A 23,141-nucleotide genomic window follows, 5' to 3' on the forward strand; every position below is an offset into this window, starting at 1 on the left:
TGAAATCTGGGTTGTTGGCTTTCCAGCCAACAAGTCCAGCATCTTAACTAGTGAGGCATAGTGAGCCCACGCTTGGAAGATGAGCATAGGTTATTTCAAATGCATGGACCAACTTGACATAAGCTACCTAAGCTCCTATATTTGTATCTGGTGGGAAGGTGCCTTATGGGACAAAGTCAGCCTAAAACCCACTGTTGCTTGAATTGAGGGAGAGCAGTAATATTTCTTTTCCCAATCTAAATCAAGGAACATGCTACATAAAGTGAAATTGTTTTAGCATTTGTCTTTGAGTCAGTTTTTGACTCCTGGCAACTGCCAGGACAAGTCCCTGCTGTTTTCTTGGCAAGGTTTTTCAGAAATGTTTTGCCATTTTGCCTCCTTCCTAGGGCTGAGAGAGAATGAACAGCCCAGGGTCACCTATTTGGCTTTGTGCCTAAGGCAGGACTAAAGCTCACAGTTTCTAACCTGCTGCTGCCTTAATCACTACTCCAAACTGTGTCTCTTATTTAGCATATAATACTAGAAAATACCATGAATAAATCTCTTCATTCTTAAAAGTATTGATTCCCCTCACACATATATGCTAGTCATTCCTGACTCTGGGGATGGTGGTGCTCATCTCCGTTTCAAAGCTGAAGAGCCAGTGCTGTTTGAAGACGTCTCCGTGGTCATGTGGCCGGCATGACTAAATGCTGAAGGCACATGGAACGCTGTTACTTTCCCACCAAAGGTGGTTCCTATTTTTCTACTTGCATTTTATACGTGATTTCGAACTGCTAGGTTGGCAGAAGCTGGGACACGCAATGGGAGCTCACTATGTTTCATGGCACTAGGGATTCGAACCACTGAATTGCAGACCTTTCTGATTGACAAGCTCAGCGTCTTAGCCACTGAGCCTCTGGATCCATAAAATAATAGCAAGTTAATTAAACAATGATTTTGCTATCATGCTTTCATGAAACCCCAAATGTAGTGCCTTGGACAGAAGCCTTCATCTGTTTATTGCTGGCACCAGACTTACCGAGGAATTGAGTATGTCTAGCTTAAGTGAAAAGAAGAACTAGTACTGACATGATAGCAGTGTTTCAATATTTGAGGAGCTGTCACAAAGAAGAGGGTGGGGGGTTCAACCAAAAGGCAAGACAAGAGTCAATAGATGGGAACTAATCAAGGAGAGAAGCAACCTAGAACTAAGGACAAATTTCCACAAAGTGAGAACAATTAATTAATGGAATGACTTGCCTTTAAGACAGTTGTAGGTGTTTCATCACTGGAGGCTTTTAAGAAGATACCGGATCACTTGTCTAGAATGGTATAGAGCAGTGGTGAGATTTATTTCCAGTTCTGTGGGCGTGGCTTGGTGGGTGTAGCAGTGGAAGGATACAGTAAAATCCCCATTTCCTCCTGATCAGCTGGGACTCTGGAGGCAGAGAATAGATGGGGCGAGGCCAGCCAGAGGTGGTATTTACTGGTTCTCCAAACTACTGAAAATTTCTGCTACCAGTTCTCCAGAACTGTTGAATACCACCTCTGGTATGGAGTCTCCTGTTTGAGCAGGGGATTGGACCAGAAGACCTCTAAGGTCCCTTTCAACTCTGTTATTCTATTATTGTTAAGAGGCTGTTGTTCTGAAGGGAACGTCTGCTTTAACTCCATAGCAAGAAATTATAAAAAACCACATCCTACAACACATGCCAGTCCCTCCCCGAAATCTAAGAAACTGCCACCTTGCTCTCTGTTTGGAAACATCCATAGTTCAGTAATGACAAATAAAGAGGTTCTGTACAACAGCATAAAGCGTGACTACGTTACAAAATAAACAGCCTGTGGAAAATAGATTCCCCCCCCTAACATTCTTCAGTTGTATTAATCAATAGCAACTGTAAGCACACCATTTTCAGATATAATCATTTTCAAGATGACAGCCTCCCTTTAGGTCAATAATGCCTTCTTAAAAGTAAGCATTGTGCATTCGGAAACCATCAGCCGGTATAAAATTTACATGGCCACCCGTTCTAAATCCTTTCATGCCTCAAGGAAGCAGTCCAGTGTTCTGCTGTATCCTTAAGAGTAACTGATCAATTTGCTTGCCCAGACACTGAAGCCATGACATTTCATAGCAGCACTAGTGTTCTAACAACAGAGAGACTCAGCCAATCGCCCCTTGGCATCTGTATGGCAAAGGTTTTCCAAATAAGAGCATGAAACAAAATCTATGAATAATGTAAGAGGAACAATACTTTTAGAACTATCTTGGTAAAGGTGGTGGAGGATTGAATTTTCTCCATGTTGACATCCTGCAGAATACATTAGATACTATTTTACTCAGTTCTATTGTTTGTTTGTTTGTTTTAATTAAAAACTACTCAACCTTTGTCTGCTGTTCTGCTTTGGCATTTACTATAGACAATTACAAAGCTATTTTCAACCCATGGGAAAGGGGGAATGCATCTCTAGCTCACCATCATCTATTTATGAGATGCAATTGTGGAAGACAGAATCCTAGTAACCCAATTCTCTTGGAAAGCTCAGTTCGATAGAAGTAGTTTTACCTTAAGGGTTAGTTCATCAAGTCTATTCTGGGAGGATTTGGGAATGGATGGTCTTTCAGCTGTGATTCAAAGGGCAGGTTCTCCAAGCTCACTCCGAAGTTCCCACTTCAAAGCTACTAGTTATTGTCTGCCTGCTCCCAAGCTTCTTCCTTTTCATTCTTCCTTCCGTGTAATTTCATGCTGCACCATCAGAAAAAAGTCCAGAGCTTGTCAGAATTGGCATTCAAAAGAAGTAGGACAAATGAAAGAGGGCAGAGGGAAAAACTGAAAGTCTTTTTAAAGACTATAGAAAAAGAACAACAAATTATTTTGTATTTGTGGAAGGTACAAATAAAGTGTAAACTGAGATAAGGTCAAGTGCAGACAACCAGAACCACAGTTCAAACTAGACTCTTTATTGTTTTATGCCTATTTCATGGGAATCTCCCCACACTGGAAATTTTCCCCTGGGAAAGACTAGATAAGGCTCAAAGAGGGAACCTGCCAGTGGTGAAATTCATTATTATTTTTTTGCTACCAGTGGGCATGGCTTGGTGGGTGTAGCAGGGGAAGGATATTGCAAAATCTCCATTCCCACCCTACTCTGGGGCCAACCAGAGGTGGCATTTTCTGGTTCTCTCAATTACTCAAAATTTCCGCTACCGGTTCTCCAGAACTTGTCAGAACCTGCTAAATTTCACCTCTGGATCCTGCCCTCTGGTGGCTAATTCTCCACTTGACCTTTCCTCTCTACAGGGACAGTTGCTGTCCTAGACAGATATTGGATGCCATTTCAAATTTGTAAACATAATTCTTTCCTTAGCTAACTTTGAAAATGGCAGAGCAAAGTTGTAAATAACAATCTGATTCTGCTGGAACGGATTTTGCACTAGGAGCTGATAAGCATTGTTCCTCTTTCTTTCTTTGTTCAACAATCCAAAGACATATAAACCTACTGACAATGCCAACAATGGTAGTTATATATTTTTTTAAAAAAATACCCCGTGGACATTTTCATTCTAAATGACAACTTCCTAAGGAAAAGAAGAAAGTAGCGTAGCTGTTGTTTTTCAAATCTTCGAACAATTTGCATTAACAGCTAAATAGATTAGGAGAAGCTGCTCAAAAGCTAGGCCTCCATATGTTCATGATATTGTCAATACAAATATCAGGGGAAAATTATATTTAAAAAAACCCCAACTCCTTAGGAAAATTTTTAAAGACTTGTTTGTTATGAATAGTATGCAACAGCCAGCACGATACAGTGGCTAAGATGTTGTACTAAGGTTGGCAAGATTAAGTCTACTTTCAGCCGTAACAAATTAGAAATTAAATGCACATTAGTCTCTAACTCGTATTTTTTTACATTATTTATTTGTATCCTGCTTTGTTATTATTACAAATAATTCAAAGTGACATATCAATATACTTTACTCCTCCTATGTAGGCAAGAACCATTGTCTAGGTGAAGTGGGTGGAAGCATGTTTTAACCCAGGAAGATGAAATTTGGAAATATTTTAGACACATACCCTCCTAACCAGCAGTGGGTTTCACATTTTTCTTAACACCGTTTCACCCCACGTGCCCTTTCCATACAGGAGCCCAGTCTTATGTGCATGTGCTTTGCTCATGCGCGTGCCTTCTGGGCATGAGCTTCCAAAACTTACATAAATTTGATAACTTAGACCCGGAGTGGGTAGGCAGGCGGGCAGGCGGGCCCCCCCATGATTTCCACTATTGGTTTAGGTGAACCAGTCCAAACCAGCTGAATATCACCTCTGCTCCTAGGCTATTGAAATATAACAGTAGGAGGATGTAAAACATAGTCTGATTTGCAAGCTGCTGTTATTACTCAATCTCAATAAAAATAGATTTATTTGTTCTACAAAGCTGATTCATGGATCCAGTCTATTTAGTGGGGCTGATACCACATGAGTTCAATCCTTCCTTCCTTCCTTCCTTCCTTCCTTCCTTCCTTCCTTCCTTCCTTCCTTCCAGTTTGTATGAAATTTCTCATACCAGGCTGTTCATCCATTCAGTCTGTAAACCAATAAATAGTTGTGTAAATTCATCTCAGTTAAACGTATCTTACCTCCGAGAAGGGGTTAAATTATTTGGGATCATCAAATAATAGAGACCCTTAAAATTCCCACTCTCTGAACAAATGTTCAAATTATAATCCTCCTAATCAATTTGTACTTTTCTGAATTTCCCCATGCAATTTCCCCATGCAATTTCCCCTTCCCCTTTCTTTTCCACCAAGCCTCTTATTCTTTAAATGTTTTGATTATGGGCTATATAGATGATGGGGGGGAAGTACTTTATAAATGTAATAAAAAGAAAATTATGTAAATGCTAAAGCATTAGATTGATTGGACTGAAATGATACCCTTTCACTTGATTTATTTATTATTTTTAAGAAAGGACTCATAATTACAAAGATGAAAAAATTGGAGCGTTAATGATGAGAAACTATTGCTAGTGAAGTTCTTCTCTGTTCTCCATCAATCATACTCCTAACTAACCACTCTTATCCTGCTTTTGATAACATACTCCAGATTTTATGAACTGTTCTTTCCTCTGTCTGCTTCAATGGACTATACTCATCAAATGGAAACCCAATTGATCTCAAAGATAGATGTTTATTTTAGTTAATTAGACAGAACTGTCATTTGATCAGAGGTAGTGTCTCTAAACTGATATGGAAGTGCTAATCCCAGGGCCGTGCAGGGGTTTGAAGGGGTGTTTCAGTTCAATAAAGCTTCAATTGAATGACTCAGATTGAAGCAGATTTGTAAATCAGAGTGAGGAGATACTTCAAAGAAGCGAATCCAGTTAGGTGCCTTTGAAGCACTTCATAGAGTTTTAAAGTTCCTTGCACATTCAATGGATCTCCTACTGTTTTTATGGTTGTTAAAGGCAATAAATGCTGCAACTCCATATATGGAGAACTTGAAAGAGGAGAGGGTTGGGTTATATGATGGGGTCTCTCACATTGACAGTAACAAACCAATGGGTTATATGACTTCGTTTAAATTTTGCCAATCACAGTCCTTTTGGAAAGTCAAAAATGATATTTGAGTTTCTCTCTGCTACTCTGAACAATTTCAGTATGGTGAGCCATATGTATTAACTTTACTCATGAGTTTAAAAAGAGGCCATAATGTTTTATTCATATGTTATTTATGACTTTTAAGACCACCTAGAACAATTCTGAGAGAAAACGAACCTTACAAAATGTTGCAGCTTTGGAAACAGTGCAGAGAAGAGCAATGATTAGGGGCCTGGAGCTAAAACATACGAAGAACGGTTGCAGGAATTGGGCATGTCTAGTCTAATGGAAAGAAGGACTAGGGGAGACATGATCTTGGTGTCCCAATATTTGAGAAGCTCCTACAAAGTTGAAGGGGTCAAACTATTTTCCAAAACTCCAAAAGGCAAAGCAAGAAACAATGGGTGGAAACTAACCAAGGAGAAAAGCAACCTAGAACTAAGGAGAAATTTCCTAGAGCAATCCATGAATGGAATAGCTTGGCTTCAGAAGTTGTAAGTGCTCCATCACTGGAGGCTTTCAAAAAGTGACTGGCCAACCATTTGTCTGAAATAGTATAGATTTTCCTGCTCAAGCAGGAGTCTTGAGTCTTTACTGATGTTATAAATATGGGTCATTGCACAGTCAGTCAGATGTTTAGGCTGGATTTGGCATTTTTGTCCAAAAATGTCCAAAAATTTCATGTCCCTCTCAAAGACCTGGCATGGGCAGATGCTTGATGATGTTAGCAGTATCGTCTGAGCTATTCTGAATAAAGCTGCCTCTTGCAATTGACTGATGGTGACTCTGTCAATGCCAGTGGAGTTCAAGTGGTGCTCCAGTTCTGGGATTGCACTCTAGGTGCCTATTGCAATTGGTACTACTTGATTATTATTATTTTAATATTGTCAATAACAAGGAAAGATAATTTGTCAAATACCAGCTCTTCTATTGTTTTGTATTTCACTGTGCCAGCCTATTTCTGACGGTTCTGCTAATTAACCAACTAATTTAAAGTATTGCCAATAAGCCATAATCCCACGCCAATAAATCCTCTACCTGATGAAGGAGGGTTTTCCCAAGAGAGTCCTTGCTTGCCAACTTTTGTATGACTCTCCCTTTGGAAACTCAGCAATCAGAGGCAGTAAAGCTACAACACACATAATGGTGAAGTAAATAATTGCTCTTTTAGTCCTGCTGAGGAGAAGTCAAAATTTGCCAATTATCCTGTGCAACTTGGCACCTTCCCCGAAGTGTGCAATGAGAAGATCCTTCCCAGGAGGGCCCAAATTTGTCAACTAACTGCACCAAGCCTGCTGGCATGCCACAAAACCCAGTGATCAGAGGTAGCAAATGTAAGAGTAACTCAACAGCTATGCTTGAGTGTCTTGCTAAGAGGAGACATCCCAGGGAAAACAACCAAGCACAATAATAAGAGCTTACTCTTGAAGAGCTGGAACAGGGCACTGTTGGCAATGATTCTTCACATGTTAAGTAAGTTTGAGAGATAATTTAGGGACTACTATCCTTTTAATGAGGCTCATTCTAAACAGCTGTTTAGGATATGGGAGAAAAGATAGCCTGATCCCAGTGGTGGGATTCAGCCAGTGTAACAACCAGTTCGCTGAGCGCCCTCCGCACATGCGCAATTCCTTTCAAAATAGCTTTAAAACTTACCTTCTACTATTGCCCTGGTGAGTAAAACAGCTGTGGCGCGGCAATCGCTCTGCCGCGCCTATCAGCTGGGCTTCAAAGAAAGGAAATATAGGACAGACTAGCGCTGGGGCAAGTGTTCGGGGCCAACTAATCAGCAAAACTATTGGTCCACGTGAACCAGTCCAAACTGACTGAATCCCACTCCTGCTGATCCAATCAATCCCAGTTGGAAATTGTCCTTTGTGTATCCAGGTTTCAAGCAATAAAGGGCTTTCTAGGTCTGCAGGACTATGCAGGTAGTCCTTGACTTATGACCACAATTTAGCCCAAGTTTTCTGTTGCTAAATGAAGTCGTTTGTTAAGTGAGTTTTGCCCCATTTTATGATCTTTCTTGCCATGGTTGTTGTAGGACTCAGCCTTCCCCATTGACTTTGTTTGTCAGAAGGCTGTGAAAGGTGTTCACATGACCTGCAATGGTCATAAATATGAGCCTATTACCAAGTGTCTGAATTTTGACACGTGGCCATGGGAATGCCACAATGGTAGTAAGTGTGAAAAACAGTTACAAGTCACTTTTTTCAGTGCTGTTGTACCTTCGAACGGTCAATTAATTAAACAAATTCATCTACCTGTACAGCTATAATCCATAGCTCTTTCTAAGCCTATAAAAATCCCTGCGAAGCTTTTTAAAAAATCCATTCTTGTTCAGTTTTTCAAAAGTCCCACCTCATCTACAACAATGCTTTCCATCCTTTAAAAACAATTCCTCTAACCCATCTAGGAAGGGACATGGTGGCTCAGTGGCTAAGATGCTGAGCTTGTCGATCAGCAAGGTTGACAATTTGGTGGTTCGAATCCCTAATGCTCTCCTGTTACTTGTCCCAAGTTCTGCCAACCTCACAGTTCAAAAGCCTCTAAGAATGCAAGTAGAAAAATAGGAACCACCTTTAGTGGGAAGGTAACAGTGTTCCATGCCCCTTTGGCATTTAATCATGCCAGCCACAAGACCATGGAGACATCTTTGACACTGGCTCTTCGGCTTTAAAATAGAGTCGGGAATGGCCTTTACTTTTAACCCACCCAGACCTGTGCAATTTCTCCCTAGCATAAACTCCTCTGCTACATTCATAAACTAGAGTGATTTTGCAAACTCTCTCCCTCTCCCTTCCATCTCCCTCCCTGTCTCTTGTGCACAGATAGTACAATATCACCATCTGCTTAGTTTCAAAATGTCAAAAAGTTGGCCCAATAGTATCAGTTCAGGGATAAGTGAGAGCAGGTGAGAAGTGCCTAATTATTAAATTTACAGTGTGCATGTTAGATCTTTATCTTCATTTCTGAAGCATCTTATCCACTCTGCACCCAACAAATATCATCCTTGTGACCAACAATTTTTTTTTTCTGATTCTACCCTGCTGAAATAAGGAGGTAGAAGGAGCATAACCTCCCCCTCCTTCCTTTGTTAATATAAAATGCACAGATAGAGGAAAATAAGTAGACAGTCACAAAGATCCCCCCAAAAAATTAATTAAAAAGGTAAAGATATATTCTTCCCCCACCTACCTGCAGCAAGCCTAATAAAAAAGGAGAAAACATTAATTACTATGTATGGTGTTTTTATGATGGAGCAACTCAGCTCAAATTATATACCTGCTTACTAACCTTAATGATTTTAAAAAAACCTGAGCACCTGAGGTTTCATTTATTTGATTGATTGATTTTTACCCACCTTTGTTAATGTTTATAAATAACCCAAGGTGGCAAATTTACCTAATACTAATTCCTCTTCCTATTTCCTCCACACACAAAAAAACCACTGTTTGGTAGATTACAGACAGTAACTAACCCAAAGTGTACCAGCTGGTTTTTATGCCTAAAGTTAGACTAGAACTCACTGTCTTCTAGTTTCGAGCCTCGTGCCTTAACCACTACAGCAAACTGGCTCCAGTAATTTATTTATTTTTTAAATTTACTTGAAACATGGCGATTACAGGTATCCCATGGAATTGGCCTCTGCTACTCTGACTCTAAACCAGAGGTGATATTCAGCAGGTTCTGACCAGTTCTGGAGAACCAACTAGTAGCGGAATTTTTGAGTAGTTCAGAGAACCGGTAAATACCACCTCTGATGGAGCCCTGCCCTCATCTCGCGAGTCCCAGCTGAATGGGTGGGAATGGAGATTTTACACTATCCTTTCCCTGAAATGGGGTAAGAATGGAGATTTTACAGTATCCTTCTCCTGGAGTGGGGAGGGAATGGAGATTTTACAGTATCCTTCCCCTGGAGTGGGGAGGGAATGGAGATTTTACAGTATCCTTCCCCCGGAGTGTGCCATACTCACAAAGCCACCTCCACCAAGCCACAACCACAGAACTGGTAGTAAGTTTTTTTGAATCCCACCACTCTCTAAATGCATTGATTTGAGAAAAAGTGCCAATCACATTGGGGAGGAATTGTGGCTCAGCAGGTAAGAGGGTGAGCTTGTCATCTGGAAAGCAGCTAACACAGGGTCAAGACCCGAGTGCCATGCGACAGGATGAGCTCCTATCCTCACCCCAGCTCCTGCCAAAGTAGGAATTCTACAACATATAAATGCATGTAGATAAATAGGTACCACATTGGTGGGAAGATAACAGTGCTCTATAACATCATGCTGGCTACTTGAACAGCATGTGATCATAATGTCTTAGAACACTGCTGGCTCAGTGCCCTTGAAACAGAAATGAATCCCACCCTCTGTAGCCAGTAACAACTAGCTGAGTAAAATCCTCAAAGACTCATTTACACTACTCATCACATCTCTACAAAAGATATATGGTACTTAGCATTTTTGTTATTACATGGACTATTTCAACCAAGCTTATCTCTGGCCCAGTTTCACAGGAATATTAAACTAACATTAGTGCACAGGAACATCTACATTATGTATATAGAAAGAGGGGTGTTAAATTTAAAATGCATTGCACTTGGCATTAAATGTAGGACTAAATGAATCATAGGAGGTGGGAGTTGAGGAAATAGAACAGAAATGTTATTTGAGTTCAACACCATTCTCAATGCCAAATCAGATTTGGTTTTCACCTTAGTGCAGATTTTAAATTAACTCGAAATGTATAGCGAGGGAATGCTGTTATACAAGAGAATAATTCTGCTGAAATCAACTGGAATAATTATGCTTATGATCGGAATACATGGGCTCTAAGATCCTATGCTATTTTAAAAATAATGTCTTGATCATGAAATATTTTGTTCTTTTAAGACCTTTTTGTGTGGTTAATCACAAGGAACAATCTTATTAATAATTGCAATCATAATTGCAATTATTTTGCATGTAAATATATATATGGGGATGCAGTGGCTCAGTGGCTAAAATGCTAAGCTTGTCGATCAGAAAGGTCAGCTGTTTGGTGATTCGGATCCCTAGTGTCGCGTAATGGAGTGAGCTCCCATTACTTGTCCCAGCTTCTGCCAACCTAGCAGTTCAAAATATAAAAAATGCAAGTAGAAAAATAGGAACGACCTTTGGTGGGAAGGGAACAGTGTTCCGTGCGCCTTTGGCTGGCCACATGTCCATGGAGACGTCTTCGGACAGCGCTGGCTCTTCAGCTTTGAAACAAAGATGAGTACCTCCCCCTAGAGTCAGGAACGACTAGCATGTATGTGCGAGAGGAACCTTTACCTTACCTAAATATATATACTGTATGTATATTAAACCACCAAGGTGACAGAATCAATGGGCTTGCAAAAAGTGTATGAAGTTCCTTATTTGAGGTTGAGCTAGCACTTTGATGTGTTTTAAACTTGCTCCTGCAAAGAAACCATATGGAAACTGATACACACACACACACACACACACACACACTCTTATTTTATAATGATACTTTTAAAACTTCTGGTTTCATTCCTTGAAACATTTCTTGCCTTCCCACCCTCCTCTTTTGAAGCAGGCAATCTGCAATCTCTCAGTAAATCTCTCAGAGCAAGGATAGAGAGAGTGACAGATTTTATATTATTTTGATGATGAGAATTCAAGGAAAAAGTTTGATTGACACCTTGAATAAGAAATCTTTCAAGAGAAGGAAGAACACTCGGTGGTGGTGGTGGTGGTGGGGAATATTATCGGGGCGGAGGACCAGATCACACTGTAGCTAAAAGAAATAGAAGGAGTGGGGGGAAAGCCAGAAGGGTGACAGATATTAAAATGCTGTTAACTTCAAGGATTAAAGGATGTCTCCCAGGCTTCCATGTCTTCAATTTTTTATGATGTATTGGAAGGCAACTCTCATTCCAACAGTTCAAGGATGCCAGGAACTCTAGACTGAAACATCCAAGAAATTGGAGTTCCAAGTCTATTTCCACCCCAGTGTTTTACTAATAACCAGGAACTTACATACTTCAGTTAAATTCTACTCCACAAAAATAAATTTGTGGTTCAGAATAACAGAGTTTGAAGAGACCTTGTAGGTCTTCTAGTCCAACCCCTTGCTCGAGATCTTATATCCTTTCAGACGAATGGCTGTCCAGTCTCTTCGTAAAAGCCTCCGGTGGTGGAGAATGCACAACTCCTGAAGTGAAGCTGTTCCACTAGTTAATAGTTCTCCCTGTTAGGAATTTTTTTCCCCCTTAGTTCTAGTTGCTTCTCTCCGTGAAAATGGGGTTCTTACTGTAATAGAATGGCAGGATTGGAAGGGACCTTGGAGGTCTTTTAGTCCAAGTCCCTGCTCAAGCATGAGACTCTGTACTACTCCAGACAAGTGGCTGTCTTAAAAGCCTCACATGATGGAGACCCACCATTTCTGAATGTAAGCTGTTCCACTGGTTAATTGTTCTCACTGTTAGGAAATTTCTCCGTTCTAGGTTGCTTCTCTCCTTGATTGTTTTTTCATCCATTGTTTCTTGTCTTGCCTTCTGGTCCTTTGGAGAATAGGTTGACTCCCCCTCTTCTTTGTGGCAGCCCCTCAAATATTAGATCACTGCTATCATGTCTTCCCAGTCCTTTTCACTACACTAGACATACCCAATTCCTGCAACTATTCTTCAGCTCACTCATTTGGGAAAAACTAAAATAAATATTGTTATCCCAAATCACAACTCTGCTCCCAGGTAAAAAGCTCAAAAGCTTTTATCATATCCATGAAGATTCTATTACTTTTGAAGTTAACTGAAGTTTGCAAAAGAAGATGTTTTTTAAAAAAAACATGGTTCTTTAAACATTTAAATATCTGCATGCATGGCCCAAATTTGATTTTCATTATCTAAAGAGGAACAGGGGGATGAAAAACTGAGGGTGGATTACTGCCATAATTTATGGCACATCTGGCTGGAAACCAGCATGCAAAATAATTGCTTTGCTGGAGATAATCAGGAAAACAGGATCTTGAATAATGAAATTGCATGGGCTAAGACCTAACTAGAGAGCTAGCAAATTTCAGAGCCCTTTTCCATTACTGACTTATTTTATGTCACCAAGTCAGCATCAATTCTTAGCAAGTACATGGATAAATTTTCTCAAGGATGACCTTCCATCATAAAATGGTTAAATGCACATCACACTCCAAACTCAGATTAGTATTAGAGACAAAGATGATTAAGGGGCTGGAGGCTAAAACATAAAACAAAGAACGGCTGCAGGAACTGGGTATGTCTAGCCTAGGGAAAATAAGGACTGGGGTGACATGGAACAGCTTGACTTCAGAAGTTGTGGGTGCTTCATCACTGGAGGCTTATAAGAAGAGATTGGAAAGCCACTTGTCTCAAATGGCATAGGGTGAGCAAGGGATTAGGCTAGAAGGCCTCCTCGGTCCCTTCCAACTCCGTTCTTAGTTAAATACTATTAAATACTGTTAAATCTTAAGTCATTTATACAACCTGTCAAACCCTAACAAATGGCTAACAAATGGTTCCGGTTACAGAGCAAACTATGTTTAACAAACGAGATCATGATTTAAAATAATAGTTTGCTTTACACAACATGTAAAGACAATCACTGGATATCCACAAAAAGTCACAAAATTATAAATTAAAAGTAAAGAGAAAGATTTCCCCTGCCCAGTTGTGTCCAACTCTAGAGGGTGTTACTCATCCCCAATTACCAAATAGCATTTTTAATAACAATAGCACTTATATACTGCTTCACAGTGCTTTATATAGCCCTCTCTAAGTTTACAGAGTCAGCCTATTGCCCCCAACAATCTGGGTCTTCATTTTACAGACCTCGGAAGGATGGAAGGCTGAGTCAAGCTAATTTAATTAATTTAGGTAATTCTTAAACTACCTAATACCATTTTGGTTTACCCTTATATGAATTTGCATCACAGTTATAGCTTATATTCAAGCAAATTCACACACTTCTGACAAATAATCTTAGAGATATTTATGTTGAAGACGAATTACCGGTTTAAACCAGGCTGGTTTAAACCAGACTTAAATATCATTGTCCCTGGCCTGAAATATCTTATAAAGATATTCAGGATGATGATTTTAAGAACATGGTAGGCCTGACTGTGTACCAAGTAAGAAATGCACCAGAAGAGAGAATCTTGGGGCACTACATTAAAAGGGGAAGCAATTGTGTTCCAGATGTTGCTTACTACCTTCTATCTTGTCATCCCTGGGGCTTTCCGGAATTAAAAAAAAAACATATGGAAGTTTACAGTTGCTGCCTTAAGTTTCAGGCGACCCACTTTATCAGTTGTTTATCTGTGTTTTGCATTTCTCGTTTTGTTTTCCATTTCTTTTTGCTGCAAGCATCTGACTGACAGTTGGCTCCGTGGCCCACAAAAGTTTCTTAGGTAACAAAAATGCTATTTTCTAAGATTCTGCTACTTTTCTCTTAGAAATATTGTTGCAAACATGTTATCAGCAATTACTTTGAACAAAATAACTTCTCCAATATAAACTGCTTTTATTCTTAACTTTTTACTGGGGTGATTGTGTATGTGTGTGTGCATGTGTTTATGTATGTCTGACAGAGAGCGTGACAAAGATATATGTATATATGTGTGTGTGTGTACATCAGAGGTGGGTTGCTAATTTTTTTACTACCAGTTCGGGTGCGGTCCCGCATATCATATGTTCATGTGATACTTCTGCCCATGTGCAGAAGCGTCCAGGCGGGTGGGTGGAACCTCCAACCACTACTACCAGTTCAGCTGATCCAGGCTGAACCGGCAGCAACCCACCGCTGGTGTACATGTACACACACATTTTTATTTACTGGAAAAATAGGGAGAACATTGATATTTCAGATATTTTAAATACCAAAGATCTGATTACATTTTAAATTAAGTCCATGCTTCAGTAGCATATAAAAAATTGGTCCCTGAAATACAACTCAGACGATGCATTTATTTTTCAAGAGACACTTTTCTGAGATGTCATTCAAATATAATGAAATTATGTCTGCTAATAATCACAAGGTTAGACCCAAGCTTATGCTAAAAACAGACCTTTTAAAACAAAAGGAACAAATTAGCTATGATTTATGCACATCTAATGAGTTTCAATTGGTCTGTCAAATAAAAGCAAACCAGGATCTGGCCCATGGGCACAATGCATACGTTGCCCTAAGCTCTGGATTGATTTAATCATGGTTTGTTGGTTAGGTCACAAAGGTCTGTTGTATCCTAAGCCATGAATCATGGTTAAATAACTCATTATGATTTAACATATGCAGATGTTAGCAGCTATCCAAAATGTCCATTTACAACTAAATAGAAGCTTTCTCCCCGTATTCTGACTTCTTTTCATATTCTTACACTTATTCTCATTCAGCAATATTGCAGATATTGCATTTGCTCCATTGAACTGAATGAGAAAATTCACAAGTGTGCGAAGTTAATTTGAATAGTTGGCTTACACAAGGAGGAACAAATGGAAATGTTAGTTCAAAACTATGTTATTATTTTGTATGCTGAATATTATTATATGCAATTTAGAGATTAGGTTTCTAATTACATTTCCATGGAGGAAAACATACCTCCATATTTAAACTTGCCACATTGTTGCTGATGTCTTTTCACTTGAAATTATGAAATAGCAGCATCCTATTAATATCTATAACCCAATCAAGGGACACGGTGGCTCCGTGGCTAAGATGCTGAACTTGTCGATCAGAAGGTTGGCAGTTCAGCGGTTCGAATCCCTAGCGCCGCATAATGGAGTGAGCTCCTGTTACTTGTCCCAGCTTCTGGCAACCTATCAGTTTGAAAGCATGTGAAAATGCAAGTAGAAAAATAGGAACCACCTTTGGTGGGAAGGCAACAGCGTTCTGTGCACCTTCAGCATTTAGTCATGCTGGTCACTTGACCTCTTTAGACATCTTTGTCTTTAGACAACGCTGGCTCTTTGGCTTTGAAACAGAGTTGGGAATGACTAGCATATATGTGCAAGGGGAACTTTCACCTTTACCTTTTACCAACCAGGTAGATAACATGATCTGGATTTAGTCATGCAAGGGTCCCATCAAGGCTCTTAGGATGCAGTGAATGGTCAAAAGTGCAAAATCACTGTGTGAACAGACATGGTCATGGATTTGCCTACCCATGCTCACTCATCTTCATTAAGTTAGCACACACCCCAATAAATACTAATCCTTTGTTACAAATTATTGTGCCTGGATTGCATAAGGTTCAGAGGCAAATTGAATGAGGCATGCAATTTATGGAGGCTTAGATCGTTTCTTCTTGACTTAGCATCCAGATAGTCCTCGCCTTACAACAGTTCATTTACTGACCGTTCAAAGTTACAATGGCACTGAAAAAAGTGACTTATGACCATTTTTCACATTTATGATCCTTGTCACATCCCCATGGTCACGTGATCAGAATTCAGATGCTCATCAACTGACTCACATTTATGACAGTTTCAGTGTCTCGGGGTCATGTGATCCTCTTTTATGACCTTCTGACAAGCAAAGTCCAGGGGGAAGCAGGATTCACTTAACAACTGTGGCAAGAAAGGTCGTAATATGGGGCAAAACTCCCTTAACAACTGTTTCACTTAGCATCAGAAATGTTGGGCTCAATTGTGCTCATTAGTCGGGGACTCCCTGCAATGAAAAGCTTTTCCCTTTTTTTCACTCAATAATCAGACCTTCTAAATGAGATGTATTAACAGGTAATATCAATGAAGATTAATGTTTCGTAAAAGTACATGTAGTTTTTAATTTCTCTTTGGACACCACACACACAAGAACACCACTCCATAGTATTCAGTGGGAATCAGAGGAGGTATTTAGCCAGTTCTGACCAGTTCTGGAGAACCGGTAGCGGAAATTTTGAGTAGTTCGGAGAACCGGCAAATAGGCTGCCCCCCCCCCCCCCCGCTGCCTCCCAGCTGATCTTTTTTTGTTGCCCTGAACAGGAGAATGGAGCTGGAAAGCAGGTTAGCGGTTAGTAACCTTCCCCTGTCACACCCACAAAGCCACACCCCCAGAACTGGTAGCAAAAAAAAAAAAGAGTTTTCCTGACATCATGTCACTTCCCTGCCCCAGAAGAAAATGCCTAAAAATCCATCTTATTCTGTCTTTCAAAAGAAGAATCTGACACTGAACCACATTCTCCATCAAACATGCTAACCTTTTTATTTTGTTGCTGCTGTGTGAAAGCTGTTTTCATCCTATAATGACTATGAGCCCCCCAAAGCAGCACCGTATAATTTCATTGAAACCTTTTCTGAACCAAGCTTCTATAATCCATAAAGATTGATTGCTACTACAGAAATGGAATATCCCTTCCAATATAATTAAAGGGCTCAATTAACCTTCTTTCATATTCTGAAAGTATTTATACAATAAATTCCCCTCAAACTGCTGGTATTTCTAAAAAAAATGGATGGATGTATGGATGTATGTATGTATGTATGGATGGATGGATGGATGGATGGGTGGGTGGGTGGGTGGGTGGATAGATAGATAGATAGATAGATAGATAGATAGATAGATAGATAGATAGATAGATAGATAGATAGATAGATCTGATGCCAAGAAGGTCTTAGGAAAGGCATTTGATATATCTTATTATTATGAATAAATCAACATCCTCAGAACCCCAGGAGGCTTTTCATATTAAAACAAAAAAAAAATGCCAGGGGAATATTATATTTGGTTAGAACTATTCAAGTCATCTTGGAGGATGAATATTTCTGAAATTTATCCATTAGTAGGAGAAATACTAAAAATGAGTTCATTCTTCTAAATCTTCCATTATTCTATTTTCCAACATCTGAAGATATGGCCAAAGGCTTCTCACAAAACTAAGAAAGGGAAAGAAAATACTCTCTGTGTTCCAGTGTCTTGGCATGATAAATTCTCAAAAGAAAGTTCTCAGTCACGTATGTAATGCTATCATTAAACTGGTTTATTAGTTGGTACTCTGATAGTAACTCTTATTAAAATTACACCAAGACCGCCCAGAAAAATGGCAGTAGCAGACCATTCCCACCTTCATATTCCCTTAACTTTTTGTTCTTCTTGCAGACATTTCAGGCTAGGTAGTGAAATGTTTGCAACAAGCTTGGAGGCCTAACAATTCAACCTGAGCTTTATTTATTCTCCATGCTTGGACTTCAACCTAGAAAGACTATATAGCTATTTGTCCATGAAATCATCAAAAATCAAGCTCAAAAATCATGTTGATCACAATGACTGGCTTCACTTAACATAGAAGAGCCAAACAAATAAATCACATCAGGATTGAACATGATGGCTTGGATTACGCCAAGCATGTCAAGGTGGGAGTTTAATTTGAAAAAGGACTCAATGAAAAATTACTATTTTACTCTATTTTATCACCTTGTGCAAAGGCAGCATGGAGGTTGAGGATCATTTTATTCTTGAGCAGATGCTTCCCAGGGAAGATTGGAATGGGAGATAGTCAAAGGTCAATTCCTAACTCACTCGCAACCTCAATTGAGCACAACATTTCGCTTCCTAAGCGAGACAGCTGTAACGTGATGAATTTTGCTCCATTTTACCACCTTTCTTGCCACTAGGTGTTAAGTGAATCACTGCCTTTATTAACTTAGTCACACGGTTGTTAAGTGAATCTGGCTTCCCCATCAACTTTGCTTGTCAGAAGGTCGCATAAGGAGATCCCGTGACCCTGGGACACTGCGACCATGAGCCAGTTGCCAAGCATCCCAACTTCAAATGGTCACTAAATGCGCTGTTGCACTTCGAGGACTACTGGTCCTCCATTCCTCAGCCACACCAGGCTATCAAGACCCCACCAGTTCAATGAAAACTCTTGAGAGTAGAGTAATGCAAGTCCAAAAGCAATGCAAGAAAGACGGAAGAGTAAGATGTTAGTCCTGACAAACTGCCTGAGCATTAGTCTGAACCATAACATGATTGTATTCAGTCTCCCTTGAGAGGACAAACAATACCAGTGGTAACAAAACGGCTTTTCACACTGGCCTAAAATGCTGACAGGCTGAGTGTTGAGCTAGAAAAGAATGCCAGCGCCCTCTGGCGATCACAAACTCGGGATCTTAAAAAAAATATATGACTAAAGGTAGACCGAAGTATAGATTTCTTGCTAACACAGCTTAAAGGCATGAAAGCATAAAGAATGTTTTACCAAGAAATGAGAGAGCCTTTATTAAAACAAACACAAGAACGGCACAATAACAAGAGCTGATGCAATCATCTGGTATTATAAAACTGTGGCCCTTTCCAAGTTTACTTTTAACAGGCTCTGACTTAAAAGACAATAATAATGACTTTGTCAACTTGAAGCCAAGACAAAATACTTTTTAGGCTGGGTTATTTACTGACTGATGCCATATAATCATGCACAGGAGGCAGGGACTTAAAGTCGACTAAAAATGAGAAGATTACAGAGTGCTGGCGATATAAATTAATACGGCATATTTAACGTGTTCCTTTCCAACTAGTATTTCTAACTTAAATATAGCATCTTATTAGGAATTAACAAACTAGAAGCATCACTGGTAATTAAACATCCCGAGGCCCACTTAGAATTCCATGGACACCCACAAGAAATGTTCATAGAAACTGTGAGATAAGTTGGTTGAAAAGCAGAGAGGACAAATAGCACCAGTTTTAAAGTTCGTGGATACATACATACACATACATAGCTGTCATAGAGAATTGATCAATCAACCAACCACTACATTGGTTGTTTCCCTCAATTCCATGGCCAATTAAGAAGGCCTGAAGTTGTTGAGCTGCCAGTCTCCCAGAAACAAGCTACGTATCAGAAAAATGATTTTTCAAAATTTATTAGAAGCAGTAATGGGCACACACATTCCAGAAATCCTTTGCATTTCTACAGAAACATATTACTCCATTCCATGTTCTTCCTAAATGATCCTAAATAGACAAAGAGCAAGACGGTTCTATTTGATAGCTAAAAAGAGCAGCTTTCTCTGATTCACTTCTCCTATTGTGTATTACTTTAATCTAAACACAAATATTGAATTAGTGGAAAGGACCATATATATGTAGATAGATATAGTACGAATTATACTTGGCCAGAATAATACATGTATGCATTTGCTTGAGTATAACAAGAGAGAATTGTGTATGCTTAAATTTCTCTGTTTACGCGATTACTTGATGGTAAACATACATTTTGTCAGGTCACCTCTGTCTGCAGTAGTTCTTGCCCTGTCCTCAATAAGAAATTACCCGTCATGATTTTGATTACATTCTTATCGTTTCCTGGACTATTGATGCTGATTGTAGCAGTTCGTGGTGTTAATGAATTTAGCCAAATGTGCAAACTTTGAGCATTTCTGCAAAGTCAGGCCCGAATGAGGAATGTATAAATAGGGTTTCCACGTCATCCTATTCCTCTGGTTGCACTATTGGAATTGGGGAGTTTTAAATAGAAATTCTATAATGCAGAATTGCAACCGCCGCACATTAATCAAAGAAGGCAAGGGGAGCTATGTTGGCATGGGCAAGGAGCCTCTTGTTTTTGTTTTTAAGTTTGCAGCCCCATCGTCTCCTCTTCTTTCAGGCTGCAGGGAGCTCAGCTGCTTTGCAACTGCACTCCCACAAATATTTCCTGGGGGCTGGGACATGCCATTTTAAAATGTGCTGAAGCAGCCCTAAGGAGGGTCACAATCTCCAGGTTTTGCCTGCATTCAAATTTCACCTCTATTTTATTACCTGTTTTGCTAGCTTGGATTGTGCTGATGCCCAATGCAGCACCTAACAGCATAGTTCCCACATCCATTCGTGACATTTTCCCAGTCCTTTCTTCCACAGACAGAAAAAAGTAAATAAGAACTGAAACTAGTTCTATCATCAGAACACTCTCTAGGTTTAATTGTCACACAAAAGCTGAACTCTTTGGCAAATATTAAGAGGAGAGCAAAATATATTATCTAAGAAGGATGGTATGTTTTTCAAGCACTAATGGTAGTGCTAGAGGGATAAAATGTGTGGAGGGGAGGACGGGGAGGGGGAGATGGAAGGGGAGAAGGAGAAGGAAGAGGAAGAGGGGGAGAAGGAGAAGGAGGAGAAAACAAAAACAAAACAAGGATAGTCAATGCTTTCAAGCTTCATGACTCTGCCTACATCTGCAGAAACCCTATGACTTGAGTATCTCTTTTATGATCATAAGTCATTAAAAATAATTAATTTCTTAAATTAGTTGCCCACGAAATGCTCATTGTGCCATTTGCAAAAATAAAGACAAAGTTCAGAGAACATAAATAAAAGTGGAGCGGAGAAACTGTTTGCTTCTCCTATTTGGAAGTTAAAGGTAGTTTTTTTGTTTTTTGTTTTTATTTGGCAAGAATGACGTGGTTTTCTTCAAGGCATGCCTTTGTCTTTGATGGGCAAATGCCCTACCACTTCGTTGCAGTATTTTCTTTTCAACCCCCCCAAAAATTAAAGTATAAAAAGGGAAATTCTCCACCATCTCCCATCTTCTTCTTCCATCCATTCCCCCCCCCCCCGCAACTAGCTTCTCCTTTCCGTTCAGCGCCCAGTGAAATAAATATTTAAAGGCACTGATGATCAATGGGCATCGCTCCAAAAGGTAAAGTTGTCCTCCTGATGATGTCAGATTGCAAGATTGGGGGGGGGGGGCGCTTGAGGGCCTCCCAGGAAAAAAGGACCGTTATGCAGTGGGACCAAAGAGCTTTCTGAGCCAGCTTTCTTCTTCCCACCTTCGCCGTGGCTCAGATTTCCTAAAGATCAGCCAAAGGGTATAACGATTTTCTGACCAAAGCCACACACATGCAGAGGCGGTTGGGAGCAAGAATGGAGCCGTTGGCCAAACCAGAATAAAAGTCTCTCTGATGGGGTGGGGAGGGGGAATCTTCCGAATCCCGGTTTTGGAAAACGTCTGGCCGCTTTCCCGTCTTCCTGCACTCCCATCTGCACGGAGAATATTTGGATTCGAAGCCTTTCCTACTGAGATCCTGTCCCTTCCCAAAAATCAACACACACACCCACCGCATGCACACACACACACACCTCCCCCAAGAAGAGATCCGGAGTGGCACCGCTTTCTTTCCTCTACGGGGTTGCCATTCATCGGAACGCGCAGTCTCGAGTGGGCTTTGCAAAAGCCGCCGCCGGAGATTCAGAGCTGCGCGCGCGGGGCGCGCGCGCGCACACACAAACATACCAAGCGCGCGCACCCAGAAAGAAAACGGCGGAATCGAGAACTTAAAAGATGGGCTTTGTAGTCCGAGGGGGAAGGGCGGGGGATTGGAGCAACCCAGAGAGAGAGAGAGAGAGAGAACTCAAGATGCCTTTGGTGCCACGCACGCACCATCCCTTTCCAACGCCTGGATTCGTTGCGCCGATTTCGATGGTCTTGAACCTCTCTTAAGAGCTCCGCTAGCCCCGTTCGGCCAACGATGGTTCGCGGGTGCCAAAACCAAGGAACGAAAAAAAGAAATCTCCCGACCTCACTTTCTCACGCACAAACACAAACACACACAAACACACACGAACAGAGGAAGTGGGGCGGCGAACCCCCAACGCCTCCTCCCCAGAGATCTCCAGGGCTTCACTTTCAGCCTCCGAGTCTGCCCTGCGCCTATTTCATCCTCTCCAGCCCTTCTCGCCTAGCGATCCCCCCTTCCCACTAAGCTCCGTGTCGGGCTGCAAGGCACTTTCCAGCCCCCCAAGCTTTCCCGCTGCTTCTCTCCCTGCTCCTCCCTACGTCCTTGGTGGCTGGGGTGAACCCCAAAGCTCTGGTCCAACTCCTTTCCGCAGCATCCTTCTGCCCCGTCGGCTGTGCAGAGCAGGCGGAATTCCCCCTCTCCATCCCCGGTCTTTCGCGCTCCCTCTCTCTCTCTCCTCCTCCTCTTTCCAAACCCGTCTCAAAGGAACCTAGAATTTAAGAAAGAACCCCCCCTCTTCCCCAGAAATTTAGGGGGGCCCCCGAGGGCCGTCGGGAAGACAGCCGTTACCTGGAAATCTGGCGGCCCCAGATTCTCTCTCTCCGGATCACCTCTGGAGAAAGGCGAGCAGACGAGTCCCATTCACAAGTAGAGGCGCAGTGTCTGCTGGTTCGCTCGCTCTCCAGCCTATCCCACTCCGCTGGCAACGCGGCTGAATGAGGCTTGGAGCTAGTGGAAGGAGAGAGAGAGAGAGAGAGCGCTGGGGGGGGAGGAGGGAGGCACAGGGGGAGGGGGAAAGCGGGGGAGAGAGAAAGGGAGAAGGCTGGAGGCTCTGCTTGGGCTTCTTCTGCCGGGAAGAGCTGGGGTAACCTCAACGCTGTCCCCCTCCTTTCCTTTTTTTCATGGGGTGCCTCTCTTTCTCCCCCTTGTTTGCCTTTTTTTTTGCAAGGCAGATTTGACTTGGGGGTAAATGCTAACCAGGATGCCTGGTGGAGAACAAGCAATAAGGAGGCAGCGGATCAGCCCCTTGTCCCAGACATGTTGGGTCTCTAACACAGTTTGCGCTCCAGGCTTAGTTCTTTTTTCCAT

The 23,141-nt window shown here is 41.1% G+C and overlaps 1 protein-coding gene across 1 annotated transcript in view; it reads right to left on the bottom strand.

The window, feature by feature from the left end:
• The window catches only part of CDH11 (cadherin 11), a 134,025-nt gene extending 111,268 nt beyond the window's left edge, over positions 1-22,757 (bottom strand). Inside the window, exon 1 of the mRNA XM_032231406.1 lies at positions 22,623-22,757. The gene's annotated coding sequence lies outside the window, so the exon portion shown is untranslated. The remainder of the gene's footprint in view (positions 1-22,622) is intronic.
• Positions 22,758-23,141: the final 384 nt, after the last annotated feature.

The sequence above is a fragment of the Thamnophis elegans genome, chromosome 14 (genome assembly GCF_009769535.1).
Source record: "Thamnophis elegans isolate rThaEle1 chromosome 14, rThaEle1.pri, whole genome shotgun sequence".
NCBI lineage: Eukaryota > Metazoa > Chordata > Lepidosauria > Squamata > Colubridae > Thamnophis > Thamnophis elegans.